Raw genomic sequence first — 25,798 nt, forward strand, 5'->3', positions numbered from 1 at the left:
AGCAGCGCAAACAAGTAAAAGACACAGCAACCCGGAACTCTGTGCACTGGGACACGTCAACGGGATTCCCATCATCAACAGGAACCTTGGCAACACCCCAAACACATCAAGCCATTATGAGGCCAAGAACCGGGGGGCGGGGGGGGTCTAATTCTGAGCACAGACATCTCATGCCAGCACTGACAGCTCACATCCATGCAGAAATTTCCAGCCTGCTAAGAGCTTTCACAGACTCTGTTTCCTACAGTCTTCCCTATAGCCCCCGCAGAGTGGGCAGAGACCGCAGTTTCAAGCCTATAGGTGAGCAATCCAAAGTTTCAAGATCAAGAGTGACTCGCCCAAGGTCACAAAATCCACATGGTAAGATTGGGCTTCCAGCTCAGCAGAATGATAGCAATAATAATAACAATAATAAATAGGGTGCTTGCCACGAGCTCACCACTGTTCTAAGTGCTGCATAAGAATTAACTCAGTTTAGGGGCACCTGGGGGGCTCAGTGGGTTAAGCCTCTGCCTTCTGCTGAGGTCCTGATCTCAGGGTCCTGGGATTGGGCCCCATATCAGGCTCTCAGCGGGAATCCTGCTTCCCCCTCTCTTTCTGCCTGCTGCTGCCTACTTATGATCTCTCTCTGTCAAATAAATAAATAAAATCTTTTTTAAAAAACTAGCTCAGTTTAATCCTCGAAACTTCCCAATGACATGAATAGGACTGTCTTCCTCATCTTATAGATGAGAGTACGGATAGTGAGTGCTGGGAATTGTGTAAGATGGATGATTCACAGACCTGTACTCCTGAAACAAATTAATAAAAATAAATAAATAAATATTTTTAAAAATCATATATAAAAAAGATAGATGAGAATACAGAGGCACAGAGAGGATGAATTGCTTGTGTGAGGTCACACTGCTAACGAGGGGCAGAGCTTGGATTCAAACTCCGATCTTTGAAACGTAAGCAGCCTCCTCAAATGGGAGCTACAGCTCTGAGTCCAAAAGCAATGCAGTCCCCCAAGTGCAGAAAAGAAGGCTGATCCGTTCATCAACTGGTCAGGGAGGAATCAATAGCCGCGTGCCAGAGGTGTCACCATCTCTTACAGCAAACAACTGTCTCTCTGTGCTGATGATATATTTCATGAGTGATAATGATATTAAATAAGAGGGAGAGAAACTCAAAGGATTTTTTCAATCGCCTGAGGATCCCTTTGCTGCAAGCCAGACATCCCATTAGGATGAAGCTGGTTTATCTCTTACTCCTTTGAAATTAACAGAGGACTGTGATTTGCACAGTTCTCTTGCTTGACATTAACCACTCTACGATCTCCCCTTTCTCTGAACTCTTGCTGCACCTAGTCTTTACAAGACAAAATTACATGTAATTATACTTTGCTTTGCACTGTAACCATTCTACGTATGTCCATCTTATCTCCCCAAACAAATGACAGGATACTCAATGATTTGATCTATAGTGGACGCCTTCTTCATTGGCCCTTCAGCACTAACCAAGGTACTTAATCACCGTTTGTTGAATGCTTCAGTTATCATCTCTTAGGTAACTTTCCGTGGTTTTTTCCAGAAGTATTTGTGCTTATTCCATATTGGTTGGCTAGAGATATTTTTTTTTGTTATGCCCTGTTGCAGTTAGAACTGTAAATATTCATATACAAAGATGATGTATTGGTACATGTTTAGCAGGAAGCTCTCCAGGAAGAAAAGAAAACAAGACTTTGATCTATATAACATTTCTCCTGTATAAATCCTCTCACCGTGGCCTATTTCAAGCTACCAGCATGATGTCAACTGGCTTACAAAACTCCTGAAAATTTAACAATTTGTTCTAGTAAGCCAGTGCGTTGGCGCCAAAACACGATAATTTCTCCCCCTAAAATACGATCTTTGCTGGATATGGTGACTTTTGGTTTTCTATCTCAACAAAAGACTTTCTTAGCAAGAGATTGTATTCAGGTTTGCCTGAAATACAGGACCTTTGGTTTGTATGTATGGTAGTTTGAAATACACACTTTAGCAGTGTAGAATTGCTCACTTCATCCTTGCAAAGTCAGTTTGTAGGAAAGACTCTATATTTAAATTGATGGACCTAGGGGGCACCTGAGTGGCTCAGGAGGTTGAAACCTCTGCCTTCAGCTCAGGTCATGATCTCAGGGTGCTGGGATCAAGCCCCAAAACAGGTTCTCTGCTCAGCAGGGAGCCTGCTTCCCTCTCTCTCTCTACCTGCCTCTCTGCCTACTTGTGATCTCTGTCTGTCAAATAAATAAATAAAATATTTTAAAAAAGAAATAAAAAAATAAATTGACAGGCCTAAAGAAGTCTACTCTCTTAAGTTAACCCAACAACCAAGCTCCATTCTATCCCTGCCTTCCTCCCCGCTTCCTTCTTCCCTCCCTCTGTTCCTCTCTTCCTCTCTCACCTCACCTTCTTCACTGCCCGTGTCTTTTTCATTTGGAGTGGTAGGCTTTGCTCTTAACTTACAGTGACATCAGTGAGATGAGAAAATACTTTGGGAGCCAAAGATCTTGCCGTCTTAAACACATGTGAAAACCCACTAGTAGAACTTAAAACAACTGTTGAATTGAATTTCCTTCTGGCCAATTTTCCAAAAAGTCTTCCTCCTAATTCCCCTTTTTATTTAGGGTTTCTAAAATGTCCTTAATGGGCTGTGTACTGGGCATTGTCATTCTAGAGGGGAAGAGATAATTCTCCATCCAGTTTGGAGAGTTTAGCAGGGTTCTGAGAATGTTGTCATCTCTGACTTTATAAAGATTCTAACTGCTGGTTTCCTCCTCTACCCTCCTGGACAACCCCCTTCCTCTTTCTTAATCCTCTGGTTATGAGAAATTCTACTTGGTGTGTGAGTTGAGGGAGGTTAAGTCTTATCCATACGTGGAAACTGGCTGCTCCACTACCTGGCTAATGGGGCCGCCTGGGTGCAGAGAGCAGCAGAAAGCAATTACATTGCTTCAAAATCATTCCCATAGCATCAAAACCATCATTACTAAAATATTTTTTTTGAAGAAGCCATATGACATTGAAAGGTTTTTAAAGGAAAGTAATAAAGATCCTTATTATTTGAGGTATCAATGAGACTTTCTGTTAAATTTGTTGTGACAAAACCCACTTTTTCTTGATGACTTGCTTCTCAAACTCTTCAACAAGCTCTCATGCTCTTTCTCTCCTTCCTGCCCTTTTGTCAGTCAGCCAGTGGAAACCCTAGTCATGGTTACTTTCAACCCAAGAGCCTGCATGACACCTTTCTCTGAACTGCTCAGACTTCTCCATTTGGTTTTGTATCATAAGGTTGTTTTCCACTCCAGTTAGACTAGAAGCTCCTTGTAAGCAGAGGCAATTTCACTTTCTGCCCCAGTCCCTGTGTTCTGCAGAGCACAGGGATGGGGAATCTCATAATTCTCAGGGCCTTCGGTGAGATCCTCTAACCTTGTCATTGTTACTTTGGTCCGTGGAAACTGTCCTTCTCAAGGCAGCCATGAGCTCCTTGCAATGAGATAGAAAGGACTCTGCAGCTGTGTGTGGATACACAGACACATACGTACGTGTTGGTGTTTTATTTGGGGGGAAATCTTCATCCGATTCTCAAAGATGTCACTGTCACTAAACCTCTGGGGAATTTGGACATATTACTGAGGAAGAAACTGAGTCCCAGAAAGAAGAGATATTTATACAATAAATAATCATGGCATCCATACATTCATGAAAGAAATGTTTGTTTTTGAGATCTATTCCACATACCATAGATTCACCCCTTCAAAGTGTCCAAGTCAGTGGTTTTTAGTCTATTTGAATCTGTGCAACCATCACCACCCTCTAGTAAGGATTATTTATTGAGAGCCTTGGGGCCAGCTACTGTTCTTAGTGCAATGGATAGAGCAGAGAGATTACATCTCTGCCCTCCAGAAACGTAGCTTCCACTGGAGCAAACAAGAAAGAAGTAATCAAACAAGTAAACAATGCTGCTCCCGCTGACTTGTGTCCCCCGCCAAAATTCATAGGTTGAAGTCATGACTCTCAGGGCTTCAGAAAGTGACTTTATTTGGAATTAGAGTCATGGCAGATATAATTAGTTAAGATGAGGTTGTTCCAAAGAAGGGCGGGCCCCCATCCCCTTCATGAAAAGGGGAAATTTGGAAACAGATCCATATACAGAAGGCAGATATCAAGGTGATGCAGCAGAAGCCAAGGAACCCTAAATATCGGCAGCAAACCACCAGAAGCTGGGGCGAGGCCTGGAGCAGATTTTCCCTTGTGGCCTCAGAAGGAATCACCCACAACCACCCAGTTTGTAGTGTTTTGTTACAACGAGCTCACCAACTGGTACCTTCCTCTAGCTTGTAATTGCCTATGAGAAAATTATAAGGGTATCATGGGACAGTCAGGGAAGGGGTCTAGGTTTTACTTTGTACAGAGGGTGTTAATGGAAGCCCTCTCTTTGAAGCCTGGCATGAGAAAATGAGAAGGAGCCACCATATGGAAATCATAAAAAAACATTCTAGACAGTGGATATAGCAAATGCAAATGCCCGGAGGCAGGAATAAGATTGGACTGTTAAAAGAGCAGAAGGATGACAGATGAGGCTGCGGCACCATGGTCATGGGAAAGAGAGGGACCAAATGAGAATGAGAAGGTAGGAAAGGGCTAGACCCACCTTGGCTTAGGAGGACCATACTAATGGGTTTGGATTTTTTTCTAAGTGCAATGAAAAGCAACTGAAAGATTTCAAACCGGATTGCTGAGATCAGATTTACATTTGGAAGGGTGGCTCTGGCTGTTGGGCACAGACTAGATATTAACTGAGCAAGAGAACTGGCTGTGAATCCAGTGGAGAGGCCACTGGAGAAGCCCAGGGATGAGAGGCTATGGCTTGAACTATGGAGGAAGCTTGAAGGTGGTGAGGGGCAGACCACCTGGAGTGTGTTCTCAAGACAGAATTAACAGGACTTGGGCACCTGGTGGCTCAGTCAAATAAGTGTCTGCCTTCAGGTCCTGGGATCGAGTCCTGCATCCATCAGGCTCTCTGTTCAGCAAGGATCCTGCTTCTCCCTCTCCCTCTCCCCTCCCCTCAACTCCCCTGCTCACTCGTTTTCTCTCTCACACACAAAAATAAATAAAATCTTTAAAAAAAAGAATTAACAGGACTTGCAGGTCAGGGTGATGGCAAGAAAGAACATAAGGGTGTCACTCAAGTCTTGGGCTTGTGCAGCTAAGTGGAGGACAGTGCCATTAACCAAGCTGGAAGGGCTGGGGAAGGAACAGATTTCAGGGGCAAATCAAGAGTCTGTTCAACTCACATAAAGTTTGAAGAAACTCATAGTCACTCAAATATCTTGCTAAATAATTGAAATATGGGGGTGCCTGGGTGGCTCAGTGGGTTAAGGCCTCTGCCTTCAGCTCAGGTCATGATCCCAGGGAGCTGGGATCGAGCCCCTCATCGGGCTCTCTGCTCAGCGGGGAGCCTGCTTCCCCCTCTCTCTCTGCCTCCCTCTCTGCCTATTTGTGATCTCTGTCTGTCAAATAAATAAATACAATCTTTAAAAAAAAGAATTGAAATATGTTTTTAAGACACAAAACAACACCTGTTAAAAACGAATTACACTTACTTTTGCTGAGAGAACATTTTTGAGCTTTTGGACCATCTCCTAAGATAACGGAAGACCCATTGGAATATGATGAAAACAGGGTTGCGAGTCTCAAGCTCCAGGGCCCCTCACCTAAGAGGAGAGTGACTCCCATACATTGGAGGTGATTCTGGAAATTTTTAGCTAAATTCCGGTGCCTCTTATCATGTCTCTCTCTCTCCCACTTTTCCCAACCCTTCTCATTGCCTTGCCGGTCTCCTGGACTTAGTTCATTCAAGATATTGTCTTGGGCTACCTTCTCAGTGAGGGTCAGCATGTCAATATGAGCAGTACCTCACTGGAGGTTTCCTAGGGCCGTCCTAACAGATTACCAGCGAAGTGGCTTTAAAAAACACAACATGTTTTCTCTGAATTCTGGAGGCCTGAAGTCAAATCCACAAGGCTGCATTCCCTCCTAAGGCTCTAGGGGAGACTCCTTCCTTGCCTCTTTCAGCTGTTGGTGGCTCCAAGTTCTCCTTGCCTGGTGGCCCTGTAACTCACATGGCCTTCTCCTCTGTGTGTCCCCAACCTCTTCTTGGCCTTGCTTTGATAAGGACACTTATCACTGGACTTAGGTCTGTCCAGATAATCCTAGATGATCTCCTCTCCAGATCCTTACCTTCATTATAGCTGCAAAGACTTGTTTTCCAAATAAGGTCCCATCCACAGGCATGAGATGGACACAGGTGGTAGAGGGGTGAGGGGCATTCAGCCAACTACAAGCAATGAATGAGAGGCTTGCTCCCTCTTCCCACAGGATATTAAATGAGACCTGAAGGTAAACATCAATAGCAGAGCGAAGGAGAGAGGGACAGCATCTAGGCAGAGAGGCTGACACATTTAAAGAGCAGGCATGGAGCATCTGAGGACATGAGCCCAGTAAGAAATTGTGCAGGAGGAAGCCAGAGAAGGCAGGCAGAGTCGGACCATCAAAGGCCTTGTCAGCTCAGGGAAAATGTTTGTAACTGGAGGCAATGGGGAGCCACTGGAGATTTTTAGGGGAGGGTCATGGCCAGGTGTGCATTTGAGTTAACCCTGTGTATTATGGAGAATGGATGTAAGAAAGGAAAACTGGAAGCAGACTTGTCAGTTTAGAGGTCCACTGAGAGTCTAGGCAAAACATAGCCGTGGCTTGGACCAGAAAGGGTGGCAAAGAGTTTTAGAGTAGAATAGTAGGTCAAACCACCACATGTTACTGGATCTTGTCTCTCCCAACCAGAGATTTGGTTAGTCATATTGAGAAAAGCAATATGTGAAGACCGTGCCTTATTGTGGTCTGGTAAAACCATTTAAAGAGGGAGTCGACCTTTATAAATTAATTTGAAAGGCTTGAGGAAGACCTTTTTAGGAGGGCAAATGGAAAGCTTATAATGATTGGTACTGAACTCACCCTGAAAATATCCCTTCCTTTTCCATTCAGCTATGCACTCTTGTGGCCTTGAAGAGTGAGCCTGGTGTAATTTGGAGGTTTTAATAGCCTCTCCATGGAATATGTGGATGTGGTGGCTACAAGTATTTTCATTCTGTATTTTTATGGCCTGAGCTATTTTAGCCAGTGATCTCCCTGCCAAGAGGACCCAAGTAGACCCCAAAAGCCCAATTATGGTCTCGAGGAAACTGCATGCCCAATGATTTGGACAGTCGTGAGAAGCGGCTGTCCCAGGATTCAGGGCCATGGGCCCTCCCTCCATGCAGAACCGTGGAGTGGGCCTCCTGGTTGAAAGGTAGAACATCCTTCCTCTCTTGGCAGTGTCATCTGTATTCAATGCAAAACCAGAAGTGGATGGAAAATTTGCCCAGTGGGAAAAAACCAACAAAAATATGAGCCAGTATTGGGTATTTTCACCCAATCCCTTCCACTATGACACAAAACTTCTAAATTCCCCCCAAGGCCCAGGCTGCTGTGCAGCTGAGGCTGTCCTCAGGCCCAGACTTGGGTTGGAATTGTCCTTGTCTCACAGATCCATCTGGTGTCTCCCCACAGTTCTCCAGGGGGACACAACCTGAGTCTTGGGGTCTTCATGGCTCCTGCAGAATTTCACAAGCGCTGGGCCCGCAGATATGCTCAGTACATCCTCAGCAATGAGCAGATCGGCAATCAGAGGTTTTGGCAAGGGGGGAGAATAAAACGAAACAGAATAAGGCACTTCCAACTTAAGAAAATACAGTAAGATCATCTGGCTGGAAGCAGTGTTGCTTGCCACAAGCCATGCACAGAAAATTCAAAGACACAAGGTCCACTTCAGGGTCCTTCTAGTTGTGTGGCCTTGAGCAAGCCCCAGCCAGGGCTGGGCCTCAGTGGTGTGTGTTGGAATGAGGAGGGGGGTGAGGACACCCCATGACATGGCGATGGGTCCTTCACCCACTTTTCTGTGGCCTGCGGCTGTGTGCACACACCAGCTCTCTATGCGGGAGGAGGAAATTGCAGCAGAGGGATTCTCAGTGATGTGACCAAGACAGAAGCGAGCAGAGGACTCGAAGAGAAGAGAAAGCCCGTCCCAGAACCCGGGCTGCTGAGCAAATTCCCCCTGAGGCAACCGATGGACACTGCCGGCAGGAAGGCATGGCTCTGCTCACGTCCAGCCCTCTCTCCACTCCCCGCCCCTCCCAAAGGATACTGCATTGGAAAAGCATGAAGGTATAAGCACTCCTACCAAGATGTGCTTGTAGGTTCAAACAGGGCCACCACCCTGGGGCCTGGCAGGCCTGCTGGTTCCTAAATGGCTCTCTGACAGCGCAGTTGCTGTCACCACGGCCATCCTTGCCAGGAGCGCAAACCCCTAAGGACCGGGCCTTTCCTTTTCTTTCTGCCGGAGCTCCTTCCCTCCCCGCTGGGGTCTCCAGCCTTGGCTCTGCACACAGCAGGCAGCCATAACCACTTGTTGATTAACCCTTAAAAATAAGCCGGATCTGGGTGGTTTGAGCTCGGAAGAGCAGGCTTGGGGGCGGAGGGGCACGGAGCTGCACGGAGCCGCTGCGCAGAGCCAGATCTCTAACGAGAAACAGGCCCCAGCACTGAGGAGAAATTCATTACCCTGCCTCTCCTCCCCAGCCCTCATCCCCAGAGCCAGGCGCGAGAGAGCTTCAGGCCCAGAGCCACCGCCAAGGCCCCGGCCTCTGCCCCTCCCAGGGCTCTCCAAACCCCACCCCATCTCCAGCCAGAAAGGTAATGAATGTATTTATAGCTCAGCTTGACAGCCCCCCCCCCCCGAAAAACATCTTTTTTCTTTCAAGGATCATTTTCCAAGATGGAAATCGTTAATGAAATAAATTTATAAAGAAAAATGAGTCAAGGGGAAAGTCAAATTATGACTATCTAAGGTGGAAATTCAGGTTTGGGGGTCAGGCTGAGAGGGTGGGGTGGTTTTTAAGAAGAGGCTGCTCTGGATTCCCTGTGGTGGCACCAGACGGATGGGGTTCTGCCATGGTCCACCTGCAAGTCCTGAACACCTGTTTGAAGGGAAGCAAGATTAGTCAGAGAAGATGATTGTGTTTTCTTGGCGGTGAGCAGCGTGGTTGTGTCAAGAACCAGGGCAGAGTACTCAGGAAACAGGGATGAGGACACAAGCACTGTGTGAGTCAAGGAGACTGTGTTGGTACTGCCTGTGGTCGCTGGGGAGTGAGACGGGTCAGCCCTCCCACTGGGGTTCAAGTCCGGGTTCTGCAGCAGGCGGCTGCCCCTACCCTTCCTTTGTAATTTCCCTCAGCCTCCACGATAAAAGGGCTTGCGTGAGCTTCCCAAATACCCACGAGGGGTGCCTGGGTGGCTCAGTGGGTTAAAGCCTCTGCCTTCATCTCAGGTCATGGTCTCAGAGTCCTGGGATGGAGCCCCGAATCAGGCTCTCTGCTCAGCGGGGAGCCTGCTTCCCCCAATCCCCATGAAAACAGAGTGAGCGTGTGCTTTGTAGAACAGGTGTGAACACCGACCCCACACTTTTACACATGTGAATCCCCAGACTCGGAACAGCCCCATGAGGCCGGTGGTCTCCTCCTCTCAAATTCGAGGTCGGGGAAGCAGGTAGGTTAAGTAACTTGCTGAAGGTGAGGCTGGTACTTGGCAGAGGCAGGGTTTAAAGCCAGGCTCTCTGATCCGGGGTCTGCGCTCTCAGCCACTCCCCTGCGGTGTTACCTGGCTCCGTAAAGGATAGCTACACCTACTACACGTGCAGGCCTATGGAACATGCGGTTGGGTTGCCATCATGCCTAATTGAATATTGGGGGGGGGGGTTGCATCACACCTGTGAAGGTGCATGTGTGCATTTTAAACTTGGATAGGTTCTGCCCATTGCCCCCTCAAAAGGCTGTATCAGTTGTCATGCTCAGTAACAGTGTTAGAGACCTAGGTTTCCAAGGCACTAAAATATATCTTACACTGCAATATAAACTTTTTTTTTTTTTTTTAAATTCAACCAATGCTTAGTGAGCCCTTACGGTGAGCCAGGAACTGTTGTAGGCACTATTGCAGGGATCCATCAGTGAACAAAAAAGACAAAAATCTCTGCCCGAACAGAGTGTATGTGGTGATGGCTTTAGACTATTTTGTTGTCATACAGACCTTGGACTCTGGTCCCAGGATTTCCTGCCTCTCACTGGGTCTCACACAGAAAGAAATTAGAACTGAAGGATTCGGATTCAACAACCATTCCCTGAGCTCTGAAAAAACAAGCCTCCATGATGTCATCGGAGTTTCTGAGTGTCTCAGAGAGGGGTATTCCTGTTATAAATCTTATATATATATATCTCATCTTAGAGATGAGGAGCTAGAGACTCCAAGAGTTAAGCCCTCTTTCTAGATGGCCCACCCGGGGCTAAGGGGCAGAGCTAAGGGGCTAAGAGGAGAGAACTCTGGCCCGGAGGCCGGTGCTGATTTCACTGCACGGCCGCGGTTAGATCACTATGAGGGAATTCATCTGGGGCCCAAACACATATTTTGGCCCTTAATCCTATAGCATCTACTGATTGCATCATTCATTTGGAACTCCGAAGATGTTGGCCAGATCTTTATTTTTTTGCTCGTGTGTGTACACATTAATCCATAACAAAGACAAATATTATTAACGTATTAATTCTCATTATCTTCCCTCTTCCCCTTAGATAAATTTTAAGGAGCATGGATTCTAGTTTTCTGAGTCGGTTTCTAGACTATAGTTCATCAAGGGAAATCCTGACAATGGACCAACAGAAGAAACTAAAGAGGCCAGAAAGGTTAAGCAGATCTTCAGAATAAAGACCAGAGGAAATATGGAAGGAGAGGGACGGCAAGGTCCTAGGGCTAGGTGTCTGGAGAGGATTTTGAGATTTGAAAAGAGGAGGGAAGAGAGAGCATTTTGGATGAAACAGTACTGGTACCTTGTAGGTGCTTAGTAAATGTTTCCCTACTGCATAGATGACAAGAAGGTGAATGAATAAAGGAATGAATGAATTGAATGAAAAGCCACCATGTCTGGGGAGGCTACTACAAGTAGCAGAGATGAGAAGAGTTTTCAAAAGGCTTTACAGTGCATAAAACACATTTTGGATGTTTCCTCAGAGACCAGGTAACAATTATGATAACTTAATTTTTGATTATGGATGGGCTTCTTTTTTTTAATTCTTTTTTTTTTAAGTATAGTTGACACACAATGTTATGTCAGTTTCAGATGCACAACATATGATTCAACAGTTCTACACATTACACAATGCTCACCACAGTAAGTGTAGTCACCATCTGTCATTATACACCGTTGTTATATTATTGACTAGATTCTCTACATCATGCTTTTTCATCCCCGTGACTTATTTATTTTATAAACTTGAAGTTTGTAACTTTTAATCCCCTTCACCGATGTCTCCCATTCCCCACCATTTCCCCCTCAGGCAGCTATCCGGTTTGTTCTCTGTATTCATGAGTCTGTTTCTGTTTGTTTATTCATTTGTTTTGTTTTTTAGATTCTGCATATAGGTGAACTCATATGGTATTTTTCTTTCTCTGTCTGACTTATTTCACTTAACATAATACCCTCTAGTTCATCCATGTTGTCTAGATGTGCTTCTATAAGGAGCGCTTGATGGAGATCACAGGTTTTATATGGGTTTCATACTGAGGAGTAACAAGGTGATGGGCTCTATGAAAGGCTGAGTGCCCAGAGATGAATAAGACATGCTCTCTCACACTAAGGAAGTCACAGACAAGTAAACAGATGGCAACGTACATCGCACTTTGTCAAGGACTGTAATAGGGACATGAGTAGTGTCCTCTCAGAGAAGGCAATCCCAATTTGGCCTGGGGGTCTGGGCAAAATCTCATGAAGGAGGTCATGCCTGAGGGTGGTCTTGAAATATAAGTAGCAGGAGCTTTCCAGGTAATGAAGAAGAGGAAAGACATTCCAGAAAGAGAAAGAGCAGAGACAGAGAACCCTGATATGACAAGTTGGAGGCAGAGAAGAGTGAAAATTCAGGGAAGCTGGAGGGAGGGCATGAAAGGAGACTTGGGCTGTGGTAATGGGTTTTGTGCTCCCATCTGGAAAGTTGTGTTGGTCCCTAGGAAGCAAAGTCAGCAGAAGAGAAGAAAGAGGAGCAGAATTTTTTGCAAGGGATATAAGAGTGGCATCAGAGGATGGACTGGGACCAAGAGAGACTTGGTGCTGAGAAACTATCTTTTATCTTCCACCTTTTCCAGTACTTGGGGGTGATTGTCCAAGTTGGTAACCACTCTCTCCAACTTACTAAATCTCTGAACTTTGGGGAGTTTCTGGATTTTTCTGTGTGTCAGTTTCCTAAATGGGAATAATAAAACCCACCTCATAGATTTGGGGCACCTGGTGGCACAGTTGGTTACGCATCCAATTCTTGGTTTGGCCTCAGGTTGTGATCTCAGGATATGGGATCGAGCCCCAACCATGCTCAGCACAGAGTCTCTTTGGGATTCTCTCTCCCTCTGCCCCTCTCACTTGTGCGTTCTCTCTTTCTAAAATAAATAAATACATTTTTTTTTTAATGAAAGGCAATGAAAAGACATGGAGAAAACTTAACTGAATATAGCCAAGTGAAAGGAGCCAGTCTGAAGGCTACAAATTATCTGATTCCAGCTATATGACATTATGGAAAAATCAAAAGATAGTAAAAGATCAGTGATTTCCAGGGATTGGGGGGGAAGGGAGAGAAGAATAGGTGGAACACAGGAGATTTTTATGACAGCGAAGTTATTCTGTATGACACAACAATAGTGGACACATGTCATTAGACATTTCTCGAAGCCCACACCACTAGTGAAGTCTGACATAAACTATGCACTTTAGTTAATAATGTTCATCAGTTATAACCACTGTGTCACGCCAATGCAAAAGGTTAATAACGGGAGAAACTGGGAGGTTGGAGAGGGAATATAGGGGAACTCTATTTTCTGTTCAATTTTTCTATAAGCCCAAAATGGCTATAGAAAGTACATTTTACTCATTTTTTTAAAAAAATCAAAGACAAACACTAGTAAAAATAGAAGTAAGTTATTTTCAACTGTCATGCCACTAAATGAAAGGAAAAATTATTTAAAAATCTGGATTGATCCCAAAAATCAGGGGCAGGGAACAATTAGAGAAGCTAATCATCCAATTTCTGCAGTTCTAAGATAGGGAAACTGAGGCTCAGAATGGCTCTGTGATGGCCATCCACACATGTGGGGTTATACAGGACTTAATCTGATCCTTTCTAGGACCCTAGAGTCATAGAATTCCCGAAATTGCCTTGAAGAGTGCCAACATGCTTCTGTCTGCGGTTAGCTCCATTTATCTAGAATGTCAGGAACAGAGTGGCCTGGTTAATTTCATATTCTGTTTAAGTGAAGGTTGCCATGGAAACCATATATAGTCATCCAATTTTCTCAGAATTAAAATGTATGCAATAAAATCGGTTTAAGGAGAAAAGTAGGCCAAACATAATTTGAATTTATTCAATGATGAGTCCTTAGTGACGAGGAAGGCACTCCAGGATCCATCAGGGCCTCAATGTGTCATTCCAGATTTCACTTATCCTTGCTCAGAACTGCAGAGACAAAAGGGCTGGGAGAGGGGGATGAACCCTCCTCACTTGACCATAAAGAACTCTGGACATGGCTTTTTTTTTTTTTTTTTTTTTTTTTTGCTTAACCCCCAGGTACTCACCTGTGTCTCTCTCAAGAAATCAGTGTGGAAAATGTTTATGCAGCAAGTGTAGAAGAATAAAAATCTCTCATTTAAGTCATCTAATGGTTTCATCCTACATGATTGGCAGCCATGAAATTAAATTAGAATCCTTTCCTGTCTCCTTTGTCATTACAAAGGCCTGGGTAATTTCTTAACTAACCGAGGTCAGTCTTCCAAGCTGGGAGGTTAGCTGACTGTGGAGTGAGTAGGACCCGCTGCTTAGATCCCAGCTCTGGCCCATGCCGGCTATGACACCCAGTATCTACGTAAAACGGAAATGGAGAGTAATCACATCTACCTCAAAATGTAGTTGTGAGGCATCAAAAAGAAAATGCAGCTAATGAGCTTGGCCTGCAGTAAGTGATAATAAATATTAGTAATTATTCTGGTCATTATTAATATCCATCTAGTCCGTGGAAAGACCTGCCATGAGACTCTGTATCAGGCTTTAAACGACATGGAATTAATATCATCCCTGCCCCTGTGTTGAGCTGAGCTTTGCATAGTCTTGTATTCATGGTTTTATTTATTTTTTTCATTTGGAGTGGTTGCTGTTTCAGGACGTCTGAGCCAGCAGGCCCAGGGTACATGACCATATGTCCACCTTATTCCAAGAACCCTCTCCCAGAATCTGCCGCTTGTGATGTGGAAATCCATAAATGCAGAGCAGCCTGGTCTCTGCTGCTGGAGAATCTGGGTGCCACTGATCTATGTCAGATGTCAGCACATTTGCTTCGCGTCTCCCTGCTGGCCTCGCCCGGCTCAGGCTGGCTTTCACATTCTCATTCCCCAGTGTCCCAAGAGAATGCTCCTTCACTTCTCTGGTTTTGGGGGTTCCCGGACTGCTACTTGTTTTCAGCCACCATCAACCCCCACCCACCCACCCTCCTACCCACCGGCAGCTCTGGCCCGGGAGACAGTTCTGGTGTGATGAGCAGGCCGTTTGGGCTCCCGCGTTCCCGCAGTTACTGGACACATCACCTTGCCTCCCTCCCCACCTTCCTCCCCCACCGCGTCCTCCTCCTAGACCTTTCCCTTTCATCTGGAAGGCAGGATCTGGACACTGTCTCACAGGTAGGCTTGTGAAAGCGAATCTGCCATAGGGATTTATTTGTTCAAGCTTATTCGCTTTCCTGAGGCAATCTGGTTGTAATTTCAGCAGCAGACTCCTGGTTTGGCTACTTTATCCATCACTCCATATTTTGCCATTTTCGCCAGTTGCTGCTTTGCAGGCTGTCTCTTTCTGTTTGGGTTACTCCTTTTAAAACTATACACCCAAACTCCCAATTGCACATAAACGCAGACTCGCACTCACACCCAATACAGACGTGCGGGAGTCCCTCCAGTGTAGGAATTCTGGTGAGTTGGGTATCTGGATCTCAGGGTTGCAAATATTTAACCTTAGGAGTGACGTTCAGTTCTGATGGCCATGATCTACACCACTTTCAGTTTCCCTTCAGCTCGTGTTTTGTTCCACATCTCACGAGGTTCTTAATTCAAGTCTCTACTTTCTGACATGCATTTTGTTTCCAAGACCCTGCAATCCCCCTCTTTGAAAAAGACAGAGAAGAAAAACAACACCCAAGAACACAACATGTTACTTACTAATCCACAAAATTCCACGTAAAACTCAAATTTTTAAATGGAATTGGACAAAGGGCAAGCGAATCTCCCCTAGAAAATAATCAGGAACCGGCTAAGAATCGAGGCCCTGAGGACCAAGTCTGTTCCCTCTCGCCAGGTCTCTAAGAATAGCTTGACTGGGTGGGTGTCTGACCGCTCCCCATTCATTCATATAGAACTTGGCCCCGCAGGGCTGGGTACAGAAACTCTCTGTTACCTTGATATTTTGAAGACTACCTCTGAATGGCTCCTTGTTTGGGCCCTTTTTTTCCCACCTCCATTAACTCAGCTCCACGGGCGGAATCCGCACTTAATAAAACAACTATTGGCTGATGGTGCAAGTCACTGGAGCCTTAGAGCTCTTCCTGGCTTTGTTTTTCTAAAAAGTACCCATGACTGTAGCCAAGCAAATCAGCATATACCCATGGGCTTCCTTGGGAGGAATTAAAACAAGTTAAGCAGCGGTGTGGAGAATCAGGCAGGGAGCCGAGAAGAAATTTAATGAACTCTGTGCCCCTCTTTCCTTTAGGTGAGATCTTACTGAATGTGGTGGAAAGTTCTATGGCTGTTTGTAGTTGGACAAATTGCCTCCTCTCAGTTGGATTAGGGTGCCGTATAGCTGAGTGAAATGGCAGGAATCCGTTTTGAGTAGGTCAGTGTGCTCTAACAGACAGAGCTGAACCCTGGCACACTTCAGAAATGGGTGAAGAGGGGCGCCTGGGTGGCTCAGTCGGTTAAGCTGTCTTGGGCTCAGGTTATGATCCTGGGGTCATGATCAAGTCCCGCGTCCTCATCTCTGCTCAGTGGAGAGCCTGCTTTTTCCTCTCTGGCTCCCTCCAGCTTGTGCTCTCTCTCTCTCTTTCACTCTCTCTGTCAAATAAATAAATAAAATATTTTAAAATAGGAAGAAAGAAGGGAGGCACTCAGGTCATGATCTCAGGGTTGTGAGATCAAGTCCCACATCTGGACTTGAGGGACTTGCTCCTGCTTTCCAGGGAGTCTGCTTCTCCCTCTGCCCTTCTCTCAATCTCTCTGTCTCTCTCAAATAAATCAATAAAATCTTTAAAATATATATACACTGCAATAAAAGTTACATGGATATAGTCTCTCTCTAAGTATCATATTGTGCCGTATTCACACTTCTTGTGATGATGCAAGTGACAAAATACATGCTGAGATGAGAAGAGCGATGAAGGCCCTGGGACTAGCGGCATTAGGCTGCAATTGACCTTCTGATGCCAGATCAGAAGGAGGGTCATCTGCCTCCCTACACCAGGTAACTGAAACCACAGAAAGCAGAACTGCAGATAACAGGGAGCACCTGCCTTTGAAGGAACTGCACTCCACCTCAAGTGTCCCCTCCTAGCCAGATGTGCTTGCCCCTGAACTTTTGCCTCCGACTCCACTGCATCAGGACGTTCCTTTCGCTGGGTGGCAGGAAAAAGTCACAGCAAAGGACACAGACTTAGGTGAAGCGAGACCTAGGTTCAAATCCTGTCTCTGCCACTTACTAGCTGTTTATCCTTGAGCAAGAGACTCCAACCCTCTCTGAGCTTCAGTTTTCCTGTTTATAAAATTTGGATTAATAATAGTGCCAATACTGTATGGGCATTTTTAGGGGGTAATAATAGTAGGATAAGAACGGTAGGACAATAGTAGGGAAATCCAGTAGGATAAAATCAGATAACAAATGCAAATTACTGAGTCAGGATGAGAAGCCAAGTAGTCTGACCGACGAGACCACATGCTTGGTGACTGAGCTCTGCCTCTGTCTCTAAAATGGATTTTAAAAAGTCATCACGAGATACATGTTCATCACAGTGCTATTCACAATAGCCAAAAGGTGGAAATGACCAGGTTGACCGATTTTTTTTTTTTTTTTGCCTTTCTCATTCTTACACCACTAGGTACTATAATTCAGGCAAACTTCTGTTTTTATTATGACTTATACAAATGCACTGATAAGACTGAGGATGAAAATAACACCACTTAACACTTACAGAGCAAGCAAACGTCAGAGAAAGGGTTTGAATCTGAGATATTCAAATGAGACCTTGTTCTAACCATGAGGCTCTACTGCCCACACACAATTGGTCTTTTAGATAATTTCTCTTGTCTCATTAAATCCTCTTTATCTCTGATAGGACCGATGGTTTCTTTTCGTTTCCTGGCAAATAAGTTCAGTTCATTTCTCTTCTATTTTTTTCTTCAAAGACTCATTAGCTTTCCACACTTTTGTTTGAGCATCAAAACGGCCAACAAAATATACCCAGAGTAAAATAAAATTGACAAGCATAGCTTTTGCATTCTGGCATCTTATAACGAGGCATGATAAAATATCTCCGCCGATAAATTTTGACACCTTGAGTAAAGTGTTCTACTCCTCCTCTGTCATTTTTATCCTCTGGCTCTGAGATTAGGACAAGAATAAAGGCCTCCCCTGGGCACTCTGACAATATCCAACAAGAAAACATATAAATGGACTTTAAAACATCAGCAAAAGTGATGGATCCTTAAACATTAAAATGCATAATGGGCGAAACAGCCACTTCTGTGATGTGACCTGTTTACAAAGTCTATTGATTGAAGGAAAGAGATCAATATTTTAACACCGTCTTATACCCCCAAAGAACCACAAAACCATAGGAGAAAGGCTGGAGCCTCAGGAAACTGAAGGGTGATTACTTTAAACGGGAATAAACAATTGGCCTGCCCAAGCCTCTCATCTGAACTGCTATTTTGATTCAACGCATTGCTTTTTTGACTGAGATGGCCAGTCAGTTCAGCCCGACTGTAAGTTTAGGACACATGGTCCAAAAGAAAATGTTATACTTTTTTTTTTTTCTTAAAGATTTTATTCATTTCACAGAGAGATCACAAGTAGGCAGAGAGGCAGGCAGAGAGAGAGATAGAGGAGGAAGCAGGCTCTCCGCTGAGCAGAGAGCCCGATGCGGGACTTGATCCCAGGACCCCAAGATCATGACCTGAGCCGAAGGCAGAGACTTAACCCACTGAGCCACCCAGGGGCCCGAAAATGTTATACTTTATACAATTATTGATCTAATTATTTTTTTAGATTTATTTATTTATTTGAGAGAGAGCGAGCCAGGGAGGGGGGCAGGCAGAGGGAGAAAGAGTCTTAAGCAGACTCTGGGCTGAGCATGGAGCCCAACTCTGGACTTGATCTCGAGACCTAGAATTCACGACCTGAGCCGAAACCAAGAGTCAAACACTTAACTGACTGCACCACCCAGAGACCCTGATCCAATTATTTTTAAAGGGTCTGTTTTATCTGGGCACCTGGGTGCACAGTCGTTAACCATCTGCCTTTGGCCCAGGTCACGATCCCAGGGTCCTGGGATTGAGCCCACATCGGGCTCCCTGCTCAGTGGAGAGCCTGCTTCTCCCTTTCCCTGTCCCTCCCCCACTGCTTGTGCTCTCTCTCCCAATCTCTCAAATAAATAAATAAAATCTTACTTTAGAAAACTGTCTGTTTTATCAATTCCCATTTTATTCCCATCTGAATGTGCTTGGGAGTCTCAGGGAAGCAATTAACTTGTAACTGACTCTGTTTAAGTAGAAATATTATATCACCTCCCTATAAGGACAAGGATAGCCCATTAATTGAGTGCTGACTACTTAACACCCATCACGAGAGAAATATTTTAGAGTGGCAGTTGAGTACGTGTTTTTTGTGGCCAGTTCCACCATTATGTGGCTGTGAGCAAATAGCTTGGTCTCTTTGTACTTGGTTCCCTCATCTGTAAATCATACCACCAACGCCGTAGGATTGTTGTAAAGTTGATAAATTCATACATGTAAGGGGTTTAGAAGAGTGCCCAGAACCTAGTGTCAGCTGGCTATTTTCTTTGTTTTTTAAATTTTTCTCAGCACCATCTATGTTTTGTGTTTTTACCCCTGCATTGCGGTGAAAGGAAGCCAAGTTCAGAATGGCCAATCTTTGGCCCAAGGTCTCACACGCAGCGTGAACAGCTGCTTTCCTTCTCCAGACACACCAGCAGTATGGATGCACTGTAAAAGAGAATGAAGTCAGTCCCTTTTTTTTGTATGACTGGCCTCCCTGCAACGATTAAGATTCAGGGTAAAGGGGTGCATGATTGGACTTGTATTTTCCCTAGATGGTAAATAAGACATTAGCGAATACATTGGAGGAGGACTATGAGAGAATGTGTGGAACTATAAATTGAAATACCAGAAAGGAAAAAAAAAGAAAAAACTATGAATGATGACATTCATGTTATCCTAATACTCATTCTTAATGCATTTACGTGACCACAGGTTCAAGGTAGCAAGCTCTTCTGTTTCACATTTGACTATCCTATACATATCATCTGATCTGTCTCTTCCAACAAGTTTTTTCTTCTCTATTTGGGATTAAACTCAGTTGTCCTTAGAGAATCATAGCTCCGAGCCTCAAATCCCTTCAGTTTCATGAAGGTTTGTTGCCTTGTCCTCCATTTCCTATGTGTAAATGCTAGCCTGGTACTCAGCTGCTAACTCCATCTTCTGAGTTGGGCCTTCTGTGAAATTTTCCCTGACACCATTATTGTGGGGGTTATTAGGATCACCATTGTTGTAATTCTTTTTCATTTCCAATCTGTCTCTTCAAAACAAAAATCAAAGTGAATAAGCACAGAGTATATACTCTTATGGAAAAAGCACTGGCTCAGTAAGGTCAGGGTCTCATTGGTATGAAAACGGAGACTCTTGTTCGAAGGAGATTAGAAAGTGTTTCTGTGAAGCGTCCCTTTTTGGCAAAAAGTCAAGGAGGAACAAGTTATGGCCATGAATGGTTTCTGTCCTTGTGAATTCCAGACACCTTAATATTAGGTGCATAGAATATTATTAAGAATAACAGGATGTCTCTAGCTGAGGCAGGAAAACCATTTTCAAAAAGTGTCAGAGCTCATTGTACAAAAAGATTGTAATTACAAAAGTAATGGTGGATTCCACTTGGGTTTGGAGGTGAATGAAGGCAGCTTAGAGACGATAGGGGTTTCCTGTTTGAATTTAGGAGAAGCCACGACTTCTGTAAATATTTTTAGATGTAATGTTTACGGAAGGCAAAGAATACTAACACAGAAAGTTGGATAGCACAGCTGAATGTTGGTTTGTACATTCTAAGTAATTTAAATTATTGGACAGAGTACTGAACTCTTGTAGCTTTCCCTTAATTTCTTGCCTAAAAAGGGCAATAGTGAGAAAATGACTTTAACCAAAATATTCAACAAGTATTTTTATTAAAAGCCTGTGGCACACATAACATTCTGCAGAAGGCACTTCTAGTAGACCCAAAGAAAGCAGGAGATGAAATACACACTCCTGAGGATTTATTAGGGGACAGAAGAATAATAAAATCACAAGCATGAAGGAACCTGAGGATAAGTCCCTAGTAATAGATGGCAGAGTGGTATATTTTCCTCTAGGCGACCACATGGCTTACTCCCGCACCTCTTTCAACTGTTGCCCAAATGTCACCCTTCGCAGCGAGAAGGTTCCTAATCATTCTATACAACAATTACATCAGCCACCTCACAAACCCTGTTTCTCTCCCCCTGCCCTGTTTGGCTTTTGTCCATCACCATTAGCTCATTATATAATTTTTGTCATCTATCTTACAACACCCCCCACCTATAAAAGTCACCATAAAAGCAGAGACGCTCTGCATTTGTTCATTGCGAATCCTAGCAGGTAGAAGAGTACCCGGGCACATTGCACAAAGCTCAAAACCCTTGCTTAATAAAGTGTTAAACAGTGTGTGTCAGGCTACATATTTGTGCTGACAATTTTCAATTAGCAATAATCGCGCCTCGGAAAAACCTCATTGGCTACGATACTGCCACTGCGCAAAACTAGTGCTGACAATTTTCAAAAAATAATGACCTTTGACAATGTTTGATTGAGCAAAAAAAAGCTTCTTGGAAGAAGTGATGTCTGTGCCTTTCAATCCAAAACAAATTGTTTGATCGAACACCTAGTATACAACTCAGGTTTGGGGTTCTAGACCAAGCACTGCCTCTATTTACCGTGTGACCCAAACCAAGACACTGTCCCTTTGTTTTTTGTGGATCTCGAAGATATTTATACCTGGAGCCATGGACTTTTGACTCTAAATGAGTTTGGAAACAAAACAAAACAAAACAAGTCTTTGAAAAGATGACTGCATTCTGTTCTTAGTCTCTCCTGTCCAAAAACGGAAGCAGCAAGTATTCGAGTTGATGCTTTGCACAATGGTCATCTTTGTTGATGTACTTTGGGTATGGCAGGGGGCCTTGGGTAAATTCGTGAAGAAAGTTCTTTCCCACTTTGGGTGGCTGTGCCCCATTCCTGCCTTCTCGGGGGCCCTCATGATGCCCTTTAGCTATTCCAAAAGCCCTTCGTGGCACCATCCAGCCTGCCTGCTCCCGAAGTAACCCATACTCAAAAATTATGTCTTCCTGTCCTTTGCACTCCAAGCAAAAAGTCTGCCTCCTCAGTCTCCTGCCAGTTAGGACTGGATTCTGATGAGCTAATTCCTCTAGGGTGGGGATGACAGATTGTTGGCTGGGCTAACCTTCTGTTTTCCTCACCACCAAAGCGAGGCCCGATGCTAAAGGAGGAATTAGAAAGGAAGTTGCTCAGAATATCCGTGCCCAGAATCTGCCTGCACTTTTTCTATATTAAACTATTTCATCCACAACCAGTAGATGATATTACTCTCTGAGAAACTCAAGTTCAAGAGAGGTAAAGACTGAACAGACTACAAGAGTTTCTGTATTATCACATCACTGCACTGACTAAACGAGCCTAGAAATAGAATTCTGGATTCTCTCGCAGACTTCTGGGGCAATACTTTGGGCTGTGAAGAGAAGAGTCCTTTGGCAGCTTCCTACCTCAGCCACATAAGTCTGGCTGTGTGAACCTCAAACAGACCTTGAGCTTCTCTCACAGCTCTGTTTCCTCAAGTGAGAGATGGTAAGAATGTCCATTTTAGTTATGTCTTGCTTATAACAATTCGTTCCATAAGTTAGTTGCTTGAAACCACAATAGTCATCCCAATGGGTCAAGGACTTGGGTGCAGTTCAGGGTCACAGTCAGATGTTACCTGTGGTCTGCAGTCATCTGAAAATCTCACTGGGGCTAAAGCATCCACTCGCATAGCTGGCAAGATGGTTCCTCTCTGTGGTGGACTCTCCAAGGAGTTGCTTGAGTCTCCTCACAAAATGGCAGTTGGCTACCCAGAGCAAGCAATACAAGAGACCGAGATGCACGTGGCAGTAGCTTTATGCCTACCCTCAGAAGTCACATACCATCACCTCTGCCATATTCCAGTGGTCACCCAAGGCAGCCCCTAATTCAATGTGGGAGGGAACCTTGCAAGGGCCATCTTAGAGGTTTCTAAAGCAGGATCTATCTACCCCACAGGTTACCAGAAGAATTAAACAGAACAGTCCACATTAAACCTGGAACATGGTAAATACAGAACAAATGGTAGCTATTATTTCAAAGTGCCGAATGCCAATGGATACTAAGGCTAAGGCTGGTTCTGACTCTCCACTTTGCCCCGAGTTTTATGCTGTTGGATTTTAATAGGAGACTCCCTTGCGAAATACCTGAGCCCTCATTAGAACCCAATAGGAAGAATCCAGAAAGCCACAGAGCTCATGCAACACAGCAGCAAAAACAAACATCAGTACAATGAACAGATGAAGCAAACAACATCTGGGGCCAGGCTCCTGAGGACCAATGGCCACTAGTTGGCCCTGGTAGGCTCAATACTCACCCAGCCTGGGAGGCACCTGGAGCACCTTGTCACTAGCTCCTAAACAGCAACAGCAACAACAAATGTGTCTTTATCGCTATCTTTATCTTGCAGGTGTTACCACTTAAATAATGTAGTACCGTGGTTTCCCACCTTGGATTCTGGGAAGTGCTACTGCAAGAAAGTGGTAATAGGTGGATCTCAACAACAGCTTTACGGTCCAATACATTTTAAAAGGCTGTCTAGTAAATCCTTTTTTGGAGACTTGCAGTGCTCATTTTGTGGCGTTAAAAACTTTAGGAAGTCCAATAGATAAACAATAACGCAATCGGAAGGAAGAAAGCTTGTTTAGTTAGATGTGACCCAGAACTTTGCAAACTTGCAAGAGCTCAACAGGCACTTTTTTTTTTCTTCCTCTGTAGGTGTAAGCCTCCTATGTGGAAGCATTGCCTCCTTCCTAAAGGCATGATCATGCATAAGCCAGTAAAACTTTTTGGCCCTTAGTCCCTTCATGATGAGTGTCATGTGCATAACACACACTTCATAAGGCTGTTGAGAAATGAGAAAGGTACCTTGTCTGGCATCTGGGTCCCAGTAAGAGCTTGGACTTGACAGTCAGAGCCTGGATCCTTTGGGTTCCAATTCCAGCTCCACCTTAAAGGAGCTATTTGACCTTGACCAAGTTCCCTTACCTCTCCTTCAGTTTCTTGTCAGTATAACAAGAATAATTGTACCTATCCCGTAGCTTGAACTTGGAGCTAACATACAAGGGAGCCAGTGAAATGCTGAGCCCTTGCTTGGCACATTGCCAGGGCTCTCTAGTTGTAGGGTATCATGGTGACTGTGGCCAGAGGTCACAGAGCCAAAAAATGACAAAGGGAGTTGATGAAGCCTAGTCCACCTGCCTCAGAGCACATGCGTTCTTCCCCTCTGTCGTGCCACACAAACCATCAGCAGAAATGAGATATCATTTTCAGAGGGGTTCTGTGAGAGGATTGTGTCGGCAGTTGGGGACACGTGGGTGGCAACAATTCCGGAGAGCTTCCCAGAAGTGGTGGGATTGCAGGAGGATATTTAAAGACAAGGAGGCAGGTGGCTGGGCAGATGGGGGTGGCAGGGTTTCCACACTCCGGACAGACGGGACAACGGCTTAGAGGCGTGAGTGGCGGCGGCTGCAAGACGCCAGAGTTGTTGGAACAAAGCAGCAGGTGAGGACCATAGAGAGTCCACACTCCAAGCACCCAGGGAGGGCTGAGGCAGAATAAAACCCTTGGCAGGGAGACTGCGGCCCCATTTGCCTTTTTCAATCAATCAGCCAACAATTGAGGGACCGGCCCTGCAGCAAAGCCCAGATTCCCACCTCCCCCACCTCCTCCAAGGCAATGGCTACACAGATAATTGTTTAACTTCTGAGAACTTCTCCTCCCTTCTGAAGCCACATTCAGCATACAGAAAATTTTTTTTATTATTATTATTGAGCTCCTATTTCTGCTTTTGCCATCACTGCAGATCAGTTTGGGTTTTGTCTCCCAGCCAAGTGCTTTTCATATTTTCCAGATCACTCCAAAGTCTGTATATGCTGCCTGGAGCAGGTTTAAGGAACAATCCAAGACTTCTTTCTGAATAAGCGGTTATTTGTACTTTGTTTTGCTTTTCTTGGTTACTGAAGAGAAACAGTGACATAAAGAAAGCACTGGTAACACTTAGCATTGAGCAGCACAAATGTCAATGGTAGTGACTTTGCAAATAAATAGTTACATTGTCAAGGGTACAAGAGTCTCATTGAGGAAATCTGTGCAGTGACTGCTAACAGGGTTAACACTTTAGGCACAATGTAATCAAGGAAAGACTGTAAACTTTGTACAAAGTGACCTCGGAATGTACTAAAAGTAAATGCCAACCAAGGATCCCAGGATATATTTCTAGACCAGTCACAGTGCATTGGAAAGGGTGAGAATCTGATACAGAGAAACTTTGTTTATGGGGAAATGGGAAGGTTTCCTTAATTGTTTCAGTGTTATGGCAAATCCAGTTACACTCTGTTTTCGTTCTCTATTTTCATCATGGTTCTACTCAAAGCCAAGAGATTATTTTTTTTAATGAGATGTAAAATGCATTTTACCACTTTGCACTATTTTTTCTTGTAAAGGATGTTATTGTAAAGAAACTAGAATCTCTTTGGCAAAAACTTAAGTGATTAAATACTTAGGACTCCTACCACCCTCTTCCCAGAGATTTTGGCAAATGACAATGTGAGCAAAGCCTGTCTGTCCTGCCTCCCTGTTTAGGGTTGCCAAATTTAGCACCTAGAAATACAGGATGCCTTATTAAATTTGAATGTCAGATAAACTACAAATAATTCTTTAGTATAAGTATGTTCTGAACACTGCACCAGACCTATTAAAAATTGCATGTTCTGAACACTGCACCAGACCTATTAAAAATTGTTGTTTATCTGATATTCAAATTTAACTGGGTATCCTGTCTTTCATTTGGTCACACCATTCCAATTGACTACAGACGTATAGGTTTATTTCTAGACTCTCAATTCTATTCTCTTGCTCTATCTTCATGCCTATATCACAGTCTTGATTACCCTAGCTTTATAATAAG

The 25,798-nt window shown here is 44.3% G+C and overlaps 1 pseudogene; it reads right to left on the reverse strand.

The window, feature by feature from the left end:
• Nucleotides 1-21,143: 21,143 nt before the first annotated feature.
• Nucleotides 21,144-21,298, reverse strand: LOC125094452 (uncharacterized; annotated as a pseudogene).
• Nucleotides 21,299-25,798: the final 4,500 nt, after the last annotated feature.

Source organism: Lutra lutra, chromosome 2, assembly GCF_902655055.1.
Source record: "Lutra lutra chromosome 2, mLutLut1.2, whole genome shotgun sequence".
In the NCBI taxonomy this organism is placed as follows: domain Eukaryota; kingdom Metazoa; phylum Chordata; class Mammalia; order Carnivora; family Mustelidae; genus Lutra; species Lutra lutra.